This window comes from Sinocyclocheilus rhinocerous, unplaced genomic scaffold (genome assembly GCF_001515625.1).
Source record: "Sinocyclocheilus rhinocerous isolate Xijiao unplaced genomic scaffold, SAMN03320098_v1.1 scaffold662, whole genome shotgun sequence".
Taxonomy (NCBI): domain Eukaryota; kingdom Metazoa; phylum Chordata; class Actinopteri; order Cypriniformes; family Cyprinidae; genus Sinocyclocheilus; species Sinocyclocheilus rhinocerous.
Genome location: NW_015639782.1, coordinates 189,475 through 202,360, shown reverse-complemented (window position 1 = coordinate 202,360; position 12,886 = coordinate 189,475). Strand labels below are relative to the sequence as shown.

General features: G+C 35.4%; 1 pseudogene; it reads right to left on the bottom strand.

Annotated features, from left to right (window-relative positions):
* LOC107752035 (probable E3 ubiquitin-protein ligase MID2) overlaps positions 1-12,886 on the bottom strand; it is a 91,123-nt pseudogene that overhangs the window by 16,174 nt on the left and 62,063 nt on the right.

Sequence of the window (12,886 nt, the reverse complement as noted above, 5' to 3'; positions counted from 1 at the left end):
CTGTTGAAATGCGGCTAATAATTTCTGACTGGCACATAACTGAACAAATGTAAACGGGTTAAGGCGGGCTGGGCTGCAGCCCATTCAAGCCCAATGGTAAGTCCGGCCATGGATGCAGTACTACTCTATAGGTACTCAAGATTAACATGAGATTGGGTGAAACTGTGTTTGTTATGCCCCCTTTAAGAGACAGGTGAACTGCTCCGAGCACCAGGCAGATCCAGGCAGGTCATCAGGTACCTTTTCAGTGTCTGCCCAGGCACGGAATGCTGGGCAACCATTGAACAAGGCTGTGCTCCACCAGAGGGCCAGCTTTTATTTATTTATTTTTTTCACTTCTTGGCATTTAGGATTCTTTGATGAGTGGAAATTTGACAATAACAGCCCTTTTTTTCATTTAAGATTTTTTAAGTTTTTTTTTTTTTTTAATCCTTTTGAAATCTTTTATAAATATCTCTGCTGTCACCTTTGATCAATTTTAAGCAACCTTGCCTTATAACAATATTAATTTATAAAAAAAAATTGTAATGGTAGTGTATTAAAAGGGTTTTGAGAGGGCTAGAAATAGTTGGTAGTGTCTACATTCCCTTCAGCCATGACTATATTCAAAATATAGCACTGCCTCGAGTACCTTACAGTTTTTTCCTCCCAAATGGTTACTAGACAATAAAAATATTAATATAATACTAATATAAAAAAGATTTATTATTTTATTACTATTATTGTTACTGTTACTATATCATGCACAGCTAGAACACATCCAGGAATGATTTGTTTAATATCTGGGTAAAAACATCTGATAAACCTCAAGAGCAGATTTACATCCATTCTAAATCATAAACATTGTGAAAACAGCTGAATGTCATTCCAACATCGGACAGGGAAGATTACGTTTTCTATAACAGTTGCAAAAACAGTCTAAAAAATCTTAAAGGTGCATTACTGGACCAACAAACTGTGAAGAAGCTAAAACCAGTTTCAGTCTGCCTTCTTAACACAGTAGATTGACCTAAAATATAGAGGTTTAAGATTTTTTTTTTTTAAATCAACGTTTGTCCTTAGAATAGATTTTTAGACGCCTTTATTATGTGTCTGAGCTGAGTGCAGTTTCTTCATTAAAACCAATTCATATGAGCTTCAAAATCAACAATACTTATCTCTGAGAATAAATAAGGCACAACCAGATACACAGATATAATATAAATACAAAAAAAAAGAGCAAAATATAAATAGAACATAAGGACAGGACCAAGCAATTTTGGTGACCACTGACTTCCATTGTATGGAGAGAAAAAAACACACTAAAACATTTCTCAAAATATCTTCTTTTGTGTTCCACAGAGAAAAGAAAATATCCCTTTAATTTCTGACTAACTGATATTACATACAATAGCTGACTACCAGCTCTGTCAACACACTCTCACTGTTCTCAGCGTGGGTTTGTCTATATATAAGATTTGTTGGTGTTCTCAAGGTTGCACAGCACATTGAGCTAGTGTTTTGTGGGGACACACATTATCAAATGAACAAGAGTTTTGTTGGAAAACAGACACACAGAGTCAGATGAACACAATAGGGTCTTTTGTTAGACTGGTCTGACCTCACTCATCTGTCAGCTTTACAGTTGTGTTCGACCATGTGTTTGCTGGCCCCTATAACATCCACGACTCTCCCGTTTTCCATAAACTGCCCATGAGTCACGGCACAAGCCCCTAAGCAAGAGGTGCGCATGTCAGATTAGTTGATGTGGCCCATTTCCTCTGCAAGGACAGCGGCATTTGCATACTGTTTGCTGCAGGTTAACATGCCAGTCTGGCGGCTTGTATCACTATCAATCAATGTCACAATGAGCGTGGAGCAAAGAGCATTAGCTCGTGTCAGATCTAATCAGGGCTGATGCCAGGCCAGTACCCTCACTTTCACAGAGCTGACGATAAAGTCCACAGACAAACCAGAGTTGCTCTTTCAACAGAACCTCGAACGACTCTGCCCACGAACTACAAAGCAAAGAAGCTTTCCTGCTTTAAAGTCCATTTTACAGCTTATGTATTCTATTAGCTTGAGTTTTGGCTGGTGCATATGAATTCTGGGCACGTTTAATTGATCACAAAAGGTTGGTTTTCCAGTCATGGCAGCTGTGCAATTACATATATTGGACTTGAGTGCACTGCAGGGGAAATGTATAGATTTTTACATAGCATATGACTGTTATTTTATATGTCAAAGGCTTGGTATTGGCATACAAACTGACGGATCGCAATAAATGAGCATCATGAAAAAGATCCTGCATGTTATTCAGCCTAAGCCCTTGAAAATGATGCTTTTGCTATGAGAGGCTTGCAAAATGTAATACACTTTTGCTAAAGGGAACATAAAACAAGACATCAATTTCACTGGCCAGCAAATATGATAAATGATAAAACGCAAGATAAAAAAAACCCAATATACAAACATTATTCCATTAAAAATGCCTTGAAACTAAATGTGATTGAACTTCTTCATAGAAGGAAATCCATCTACAGCTGATAGATCCTGACTGCAGGGCCGGAGTATTTTTTGGAGCCACTTTGCCTGACTTGGCCAACGGCTGAGAAAATGCACCAGCAAAGACTCACATTTCATCTCAAGGGACCTAAGCATACGCATCTAAGAATTGCAGCGTTTAGGCATCCGCATTCACAGAGCAACGCTGTAAAAAGGTCTGGGAAGAAAGCATTGCTCTCCATTTCTGTGTCTGTTTGTTTGTATCCTCTAAGGAGCCTGCGGTAGCTCTGTAGATGTTTCGGGGCTTCTAAACTATCAGCGGTTGAAATGAATATACCGTGTTTGTTACCGAAGCGGGCTGAATGGAAACTGAGGAGCAGGTCTGTGAGTGAGAGAGTGAGAGGAAAATGCTGTATCTGTACTGTCCAAGCCCAAACAAGTTATGTATGTCAGAGTGCTTTACTGGCCTTTAAGCAATTAAGCCTTAAGAGCGCTTTCACTCCACAGATCCATAAAAGCTAGACTTAAGTGCTCCAACAAAACAAAAGGTATAGGGGAACATGTAGGTGTTCAAAAAATGCTATGATTCCTTTGGAAAATTTTTATGGGTGTAGTTAGAGCGCTTCAAAATAATGCTAAATTATTAAACAAAATGCTGAATGAAAATAATAAATTGAAAATAAACGTATATACGCTACTGTTCAAAAGTTCGGGGTCAGTAAGATTACAAAAAAAAAAGAATATTTTATTTGAAAAGAATACATTAAATTGATCAAAAGAGACAGTTACGACAACGTAAAAACAATGTAAAAAAAAATCCATGATTTTCCACAAAAATACAGCTGTTTTCAACATTGATAATAGTAATGGTTACTAAACATGTGGCTTTGTAAAATACATTGCATAGTATATTAAAATAGAAAACATGTAAACTGCAATAATATTTCACAATATTACTGTTTTTATTGTATTTCTGATAAATAAATGCAGCCTTGGTGAACATAAGAGATTCATTTAAAAAGAGTGTGTATTATATTATATTATAAAAATATGAATAAAATATTATTAATTAAAAATAATAAAAGTAAAAATTAAGTAAAAGATAAATAAATAAATGACAATAAAAATAAAATTAATTAAATTAAAATAAAATAAACTGAAAAAAGTCACAGTCACATCCATGTGTCCTATATGTTTTATTTTTGATAAAAGTTACAAATTGTAAGGCACACCTGTGCAATAATCGTGCTGTCTAATCAGCATCTTGATATGCCAGACCTGTGAGGTGGATGGATTATCTCGGCAAAGGTGAAGTGCTCACTAACACAGATTTAGACAGATTTGTGAACAATATTTGAGAGAAATAGGCCTTTTGTGTACATAGAAAAAGTCTTAGATCTTTGAGTTCAGCTCATGAAAAATGGGGGCAAAAACAAAAGTGTTGCGTTTATAATTTTGTTCAGTGTATGTAAAGCCTATGTTGATATTTTTATTTATTTATTTTTCAAATTGATGGGCTTATGCAGTTCTTGATAAAATTAAGAACATGTTTACATTTGAATGACAAAAATGTCGGTACTGTGTTGAGTCACCACTTGACGTCTAATGTAACGTTTGTGAACAGAAGCAAAACCAGCTGAGAAGTATAGATATAAGTATAAGATATAAATGAAGGTTTCATGGAAAAGAGTGAGATAGCAAGTTGTGCAAGGTGTGTATTTAGACTCACTGATGAAGTTGGTCTGGCCAGTGTAGATGGTGTACTGAAGCTCATAGGAGGTGACGCTGAATTCATCTTCAGAGGTCCAGTGCACTGTTACGGTGTCATGCGAGGCCGTGCAGAGCTCTTCACGTATAGATGGAGGGTTGGGTGCTGGAAAAGAAGGCAATCGTCGAGACGGGATGTATTGATTCACTTCTGCTGATGTAATTCTGGCCATATCCCGGATACAGCATGTATTCATTAACTTTGCACTACATACACAGAAAGCACCTGTAGAAGATGGTTTCAGTTTTCAGTTTTCTCACTGGTTTTACCTGTCAAATAATCCAGTCCTTCCAGAATTTTCTTTTCTCTGGAGAAATCAAGGGCAAAATTGTCAAAAGCCTCGTTCAGATTGACGTCTGGGATGAGGACCTGGGAGGAGGCGGTGGCCATGGCAACTCTGGGAGGAAAGAGAGGCACTGGCAATTAATTTATAAATGTTTCTATTTACAACAGTCTATTTACAGGCTATAAGACTGTATGTGATTTCACCCACAGTGACAGAAATTATAAACAGCATCTGGCAGCGCTCAAACCCAGAGAAATGTGTGTGGCACATGAAATTCAAATAATACAGAAGACTGTACAGTCAGTAAGGATTCCATGAGAGCAGAATTTCAGTAGTTTCTACCAAAACCACGGAAATTTCAAGGTTCTTGATCAAATTTCTGATGCCACAGCAAAACTCAATAAAACAAAAATGCTACTGATCACACGATTTTATTTATAAATTTATAGTTATAAATAAAATTATATATGAATTAAAAATTAATATATTAATTAAAAAAGAACAAAGATTAATATATACTTAAAAGGGCCGCCCTAATCTGTCTCAGTGGTGCAAATAGAGAGAAACTGTACCTTGGACTCTTTGATCTTGACAGCAATGACCTGTTTCCTCTGGCGAATTATCTCCACCAATTCATCACACTCCTCTACCAGCTTGGCTTCATGCATGGCTGTGTTCACCTGCAGATAAGAGCAAAGAGTTTCATTAAAAAATACAATGGCACTTAATCAGTCCACTGGGATAACTAAGTTACTCCAGCCTCTCTGCTTCAGTTCATGCAAAATCCATGAGAATATCAACATCATGTCCTGTCTGGAGTGATGTGGACCATATCATTACAGAAAGGAGAGACATTTCAGCCTGTAAGTCCATTCCTTCTTCAGATCATCCCTGAATTTAGACAAAATTGTGACATCCCATCAAAGATTCCTGTACCACTCTCTTAGACCCACTTAAGCTGTTAATCAAGCATACACATTCACACTCATGCATTTGAATAGACAATTAATGCACATCCTGCTTTAATAGGGTTCAATCTCATTAAGAAAGAACAGAAGCCAAGGACAGCACTAACCCAATATTTTATTGGATTTCGGCTAAGCAACTTTTGTTGTCAAGCGGTATCCACTCACACAGAAGAAACCCGCTCAATACCAGACAAACCCTATGGATTAATCCTTTTTTTGGAATGTCTATAAAATAAACAGTGAATGTTCTGTTTCACTTTCAAAAACTGTACATTTAACAGTATTTTACTGTAAAATTGAGGCTGACAGCTGTGACATTAGAACTATTTCAGTTTTTCATTCCTTATAGAATAAGAGAACTTACTGTTAACCAATGAACTGTTTTTAAAGTAGCATTTTCACAGTCTTTTACAGTTAAATTTACAACCATTTCTATGGTGTAGGCATCATTATAATCAGAAAAATGCAAACTTGTGCAATCAGGCAAAGTGTGGCATTTTACACAAAGTTGAGCATTTATTACCTTTTTGATGATTTGCTGTCAATCCCATAATGCCCAGCGCAATCCTACCACTCAGCTACCCTAGAGAGTAAAATAAAAAAACGAGCCAGCGGACACAAATGGTTAGTCTGAAGGAAAGCAAACTTCTCTCTCTCGCTCTACCACCATCTCAGAGCGCTCTGGCTCAGTGGACGAGTGCAATGATGGATGACTCCTGCTGTTGATATGTTCCTTATCAGACCTCTTAACACATCATCCTTCCAGGGATTAAATACATTCCCATAGCTTTTCTTGGGACTATAAAAGACTCTTCTGAGGTTGGTATGAATGTGATGAGTGGCACCCACACCCTACTGGTCTGCCCTAAGTCAGCAATGACTCACTTGGCACTTTGGCAGATTCATGCTGACACCTTTTAAGCGTGGTGCTGTGCACAGATGTTTTGTCTATGCATTTAGACTGTCTTGGATTGGATTAATGTTTATTGGACACTTAAAACATGAACAGGTGATTTAGTCTGCACTCTCTTATAAACACTTATGCTGAGTCTTTAAAGGAGTTTAACATGGATTTTATGTAAAAACTTTATATAGTTAAAGCTGATAACTGAAATGTTGTAGTTGTTAAGTGGCAAAATCTAAGGTTGCAAAATAGTCTCAAAGGAGCAAGTCAGGGTATTCAAAACTACTTATTCCATTCAATTTTACTATTAATTAAATTGTGTAAATCTTGAAAAAAAGGCTTAATTTTTTGAGTGTATTTAGTAATATATTTATAAAAATATATAAAGTATTTATACATATAATACTATATATAATTCATTTATTAAATTGTTATTTAATTAAGGAAATATTGTTTTTAGAATTTACAAATTTTTAAGTAAAGGGTCAGTAATAAGGAAAAAAAACATTAAGCTGTTTTCTCTTTTTTTAAATAAAAATACAAAATATTTATTACATATACTTAATTATTCAGTTGTTATTTCATTTAGAAAACACAATTTTAGGTAGAAGTTTTTAGGTAAAAAGTCAATAATAAAGAAAAAAAATACAATAAGAGCAGTGAGTAGTTTTTGTTCTTCTTTTTATAAAAATATATAAAATATTTATATAGAATTATTCAACTGTTATTTTATATAAAAACATTTTTATATAAACTTTTTCAAGTAAAAACTCAATAATAAAGAAAAAAAGTGATTAGTTTATTTCTTGATAATATTGTTGTTTGATTAATATTATTTCATATTATTATTTAGCCAGCATCAGGTCTATTAGACTGCATTTAGACTGCCTAATGCATAGACCTGATATTGCAAAACAGATCCATCCTGTTTTTGAACCTGTTTACATTTACATAAAACAAACCAACTGTGTTTGCATTAATTGCTTGCCAATACAGGCTTATAATAGGCTTATAATAGCACCAGAAAAGTCACAGCTTGGTCATTGCATCACCAATGCAAATAAATGTGCCGGCAATGCACATAGACCTTTATTTTGTAAAACGCACAACACCGTAAAGTCTTTCTCCACACCCAAAGTTGCACAAATATTGTTAAATATTGAGTCCTGAAGGCATATTTTGTATTATTTTGAATATAAGCCACAAGCAACAGAACTGAAAGGAGGCGGTGGCACCGGGAAATGTGCAGAGTTGCTTAAAGTTGAATTCACGCTGCCAGAGGCAGTGACGGGGTGTATGTGTGTGTGTGTGTGCGCGCTCACCTCTCAGCCACATTCCTGGCCGTCTGGAGGAAGCGGGCGTGGTCGTTCTCCTTCAGGCTGTGCTCAGCCTGTGTGACGAGGGCACTCGAGCGCTCCAAACACTGTCTGCAGTTCGCAATCTGCTGGGCCAACTTCCTCAACTTCATCACCTAAACCCACACACATGACTTTTACAATATATTCATATTCTTACACAAGAGATGAATGCTGTGCTATTAATATTATAAATGTTTACATTCTTCAAGATGTTATGAAAAATAATGCACCCTAATGGAGCATTTTATCAAAAACTCATTATCACCCCTCGGCTCATCATCACAGCTAAATGAGCCCTTTGCTCTTTTTGCTTTTTGTGTAATTACAGCTGAGAAACAAAGTGTCGGATTCTGATTTTCAGTTAAGTTAAAAAACACTTTTAAAGACTCATATACTGTAGATGCTGGATTAGCACGAGCCATTAAAGACTTTGCCTTTTGTATTGGATGTCTGTAAAACATTTGTGAGCCAGATCAATTACACAGTCTCAGAGATGTTAACAAGAAAATGTTTGATGCACAAAAAACATTTCCCAATATTATCAATGTTGAAAACAGCTGTGCTGTGCAATATTTTTGTGGAAACCATTTTTTTTTAGGATTCTTTGATTAATAGAAAGTTAAAAAGAATCGCATTTATTTCAAACTGAATTTTTTTTAATAGAATAAAATTGAATGTCTTTACTGTCACTTTTGATCAATTTAATACTTCATTGCTAAATAAAAGTATTAATTTCTTTAAAAAAAAAACACGACCGAGGCCAAACTATTTAATGGCTTTGTGTCCTAAATACATTCCACAAATTATTCAAATGAGATTATACAAAAATAGGCATTACTACATTCCATGCTTAAATATCAGACATATTGGTTTGAATTTACAGAAAAAAAAGAATTTCCAGCAATCTTATATATGCCATTACCTTAATATAAAATACTCATAGCATGAAATAAGATTTTGCTCATACCACCCACAATACCTGACCACAGATTTACTAAGAATTGAGCTTTCCTTAATATAACCCCATGAATATGAGACATTAGCTATGCTTCCTCAATAAGCCAGTAAGTCGGTTAAGCAGGATCTAGCCTGTGCCACAGTGTAATTCAATAGAGGAATGGAACGTCTGACTGGAAGGAATGATTGGAAGCATTCAGATAAATCAAGAAACAAGGAGAGAAAAATGTTGCTCGGTGCCGTAGTGGATTGCATTAGATCAAATCCCAATCTGACCCCATTTCTTAAAGACAGATGTGCTTTGATCAGATGGTTTACTGCTAAAAGGTTTCGGAATTTCAGGACGGCGTTAAAGAAATTAGACTGCCTCAGAAAAATAAATAGAAAATCATTCAAAAACAATCCAGTAACAAATCAGCCTGAACAGCCAAAGCCTCAGATCAAATCTTGCAGACACACTTTGCATATGGGTTTATGATTCCAAATGCTTTCTTAATGCTAGAGATACAGGCACTTTGTGCTGGAGCTGCATTACTGATGTTTGCAAAAGGCCAGACATAATCTCATGTTGCAGGCTGTGCATGTCAACTCAGGGTTGCCATGTGAGAGTACATCACTGAAGGCCTTACGCAGACACTTCTGATGGACATTACTGCATTTGTCTGGGTCTCTCACATCACATTACCCAAAAACAGAGAACCACAGGCCTGTCTCGCGGCTCAAATCCCCACTTGATAAGAGTGTGAGTTCAGGCTGTCAAGTTAAAGTGCCTGTGCGCTGCACACTCGCTCTCAAACACAAAATGCTACACACACGCTGCAGACTGACGAACTGGAGCAGAAAATCTGACTCTTCAGTTCTGGTAATGTTTGAAGAGTGTCAAAATATAAAACATGGAACAATATATGATCGTTCTTTGTACAATTGACAGCTCGGATCCTACAATCTGATTGGATCATCCATGTTCAAAGCTGTTGCAAAAGTTGATGCATTACTTGACTACTGTAAACTGCTTACATTTGAAGTCATATTTAAAATTGTTACATTTATTACTCATTAAAAAGAAAATTTCATTTGAAATTTCATACTCATTTGAAAGAAATCTCTTATGCTCACTCAGGCTACATTTATTTGAATAAGAATACAGTAGAAATATGCTGATTTGCTGCTCAAGATTTTTTTTTTTGTTATTATCAGTTGAAAACAGTTGTGCTGCTTAATATTTTTGTGGAAACTGTGACAATGTTTTTCAGGATTCTTTGATGAAAGTTTAAAGTTCAGCATTTATTTGAAATAGAAATGTTTATAACATCGTAAATGTCTTTACTGTCACTTTTGATCGACTGAATGTATCCTTGTTGAATACAAATATTATTTTGATTATTATTTTTTTTATATCATACGGAAACTGTACCTTTGAATGGTACTGCAATAAAAAATTAATAAAATAAATTAAAATAATTACATTTAATTATATATTAAATATTGGTATATTTTATTATTATTGCCAGTACAGTACATGTCCAGGACAAAACACCCCTTATCCACAATAAAATCACTATTACGCTATTAGTCTCTAGTTGTTTAGTTCCCCTTCTTATCAAGGCCCTGTTTCTGTTAGACGAGGGAAGCTTGTTAAATGAAGCCACATGGCCAAAGTTCGATTCAACCAGCCAAGCTTCCTGTTATATTTTCAACAACCTTGTTCAAGTAATATCTCTACACTTCACTGCACCCTCACTCGACACCGACCACCACACTTTGATCTGACAACATCTCTAAAGCCACATTTGACATCCTCACATCCACATTATTACTCATCTGCACCAGCTTAACCTCAAAGTTCGCTCAGAAGAGATTAAATAGGGGAGTTTTTAATTCACAAAGGGAAAATATGCTGTGATTTGCCCAGCTATTTCTCCATCTTCTCCAATCTCTCTGCTCAGCGTAGGGTCCAACAGACTCCTTCTTCAGATCATCCCTGAATTTAGACAAAATTGTGACATCCCATCAAAGATTCCTGTACCACTCTCTTAGACCCACTTAAGCTGTTAATCAAGCATACACATTCACACTCATGCATCTGAATAGACAATTAATGCACATCCTGCTTCTCTTATAAACACTTATGCTGAGTCTTTAAAGGAGTTTAACATGGATTTTATGTAAAAACTTTATATAGTTAAAGCTGATAACTGAAATGTTGTAGTTGTTAAGTGGCAAAATCTAAGGTTGCAAAATAGTCTCAAAGGAGCAAGTCAGGGTATTCAAAACGACATTTACAATGCATAAATGTAATGCAATGTAGATGCAGTTTGTAGCTTGCTCCATAGGGAAAATTTTGCAATGTAACTTAGTGCCTTTGCGACGCTGTGCAATGTAAGCCACATAATAAACTAGACTTGCATTTCCTGAAGGAAAACCAGTGCTTGAAATGCAGAAAAAGAATAGAATTGAAGTATTATTATAGTTCAAAAAGTCATACATCCGAATATGGACAAAGAAAGCTAAAGATGATGAGATGGATATTTATTGGACACTTAAAACATGAACAGGTGATTTAGTCTGCACTCTCTTATAAACACTTATGCTGAGTCTTTAAAGGAGTTTAACATGGATTTTATGTAAAAACTTTATATAGTTAAAGCTGATAACTGAAATGTTGTAGTTGTTAAGTGGCAAAATCTAAGGTTGCAAAATAGTCTCAAAGGAGCAAGTCAGGGTATTCAAAACTACATTTACAATGCATAAATGTAATGCAATGTAGATGCAGTTTGTAGTTTGCTCCATAGGGAAAATTTTGCAATGTAACTTAGTGCCTTTGCGACGCTGTGCTATGTAAGCCACATAATAAACTAGACTTGCATTTCCTGAAGGAAAACCAGTGCTTGAAATGCAGAAAAAGAATAGAATTGAAGTATTATTATAGTTCAAAAAGTCATACATCCGAATATGGACAAAGAAAGCTAAAGATGATGAGATGGATATTAATACACTATACTGAGGGAAAAGAAGAAAGACTAGAAACATCCAGGCCGGTTTGTTGATGCAAGTTGGAGCTGGACCGAGTTTGGACACCCCTGTTCTAGATACAATTTTTATTATTTAAATACAAGAAATGCTATATATATATATGAAGAGTTCATTTGCAAAAACCGATAAACGCCACTTTAAAAAAAAGAGCTGATTGCCGTGCATTATTCTCCACATATAGCGCGATCTGAACCCTAAACACGTTTTGTCAAAAAAGCCGGTTTTGTCCACTTTCAAGGCATCACGAGTTCACGTTTTACTGCAGAAGCCGACAAGTGCCCTTGTTGTTTTTGAACAGAAGCCGATAAGTCCATTTTAGCGAATCAGCGCGCTGTATTCAGGTCAGGTGACAAGGCTACTTTCACTTTGAAAAGACGTGCTAGCTGAGAGGAGTTTCGTCAAAGCTGACTAAAAGTGATCGAGGATGGATAATTTCGACGAACTTGTTGAACCTGTGATATTTTCTTCAGGGCGAAAAAGGATAATAAAAGCTGAAACATTTTCACGAAACCTTGCAAAAGCAGCGCGTTACAATGATGAGGGAAAAGCTCCATGTATAACATCCATACAGTTTATGATCACAACAACAACAACAACGTTTGTCAGGCATCTACATTGTCATCTGAGGAGATTACAAAGATTAAACAAGTGTTTTTTTTTTACTCTAAAACATGAAATGTGGAGTTATCTGCTTTTGCTATAAAACAAACTTTTAATATATAAAAAAAAGCATACTTTCAATTAACTTTAATTTTGTAAAGTACCTGCATTTGTTTAAGTTATTATTACTTAATCAAAACAACCCAACTGCAGTTTGATTGATATTACTTGGAATGCGCAATAAAAAAAAAGTGATTTCTGAAAAAAAAATTAAAATGGAGTTATCGATTTTTGCAAATGAACTCTTCATATACACACACATACATATATAGTTACCATATATATATATATACATATATATATATATTTAGTTTAAAGTGTTAAAAATATTTAATGCAATTAACGCAGGGGCGGAGCTAGTGTTGACCACCCCACTCACAACTGTTGCTTTTGTCTCTTTTCTTGACAAGAATTGCTTTTTCAAAAACAGATGCAAACTTCTTTACGACATCAAATGAGAGACTTTTG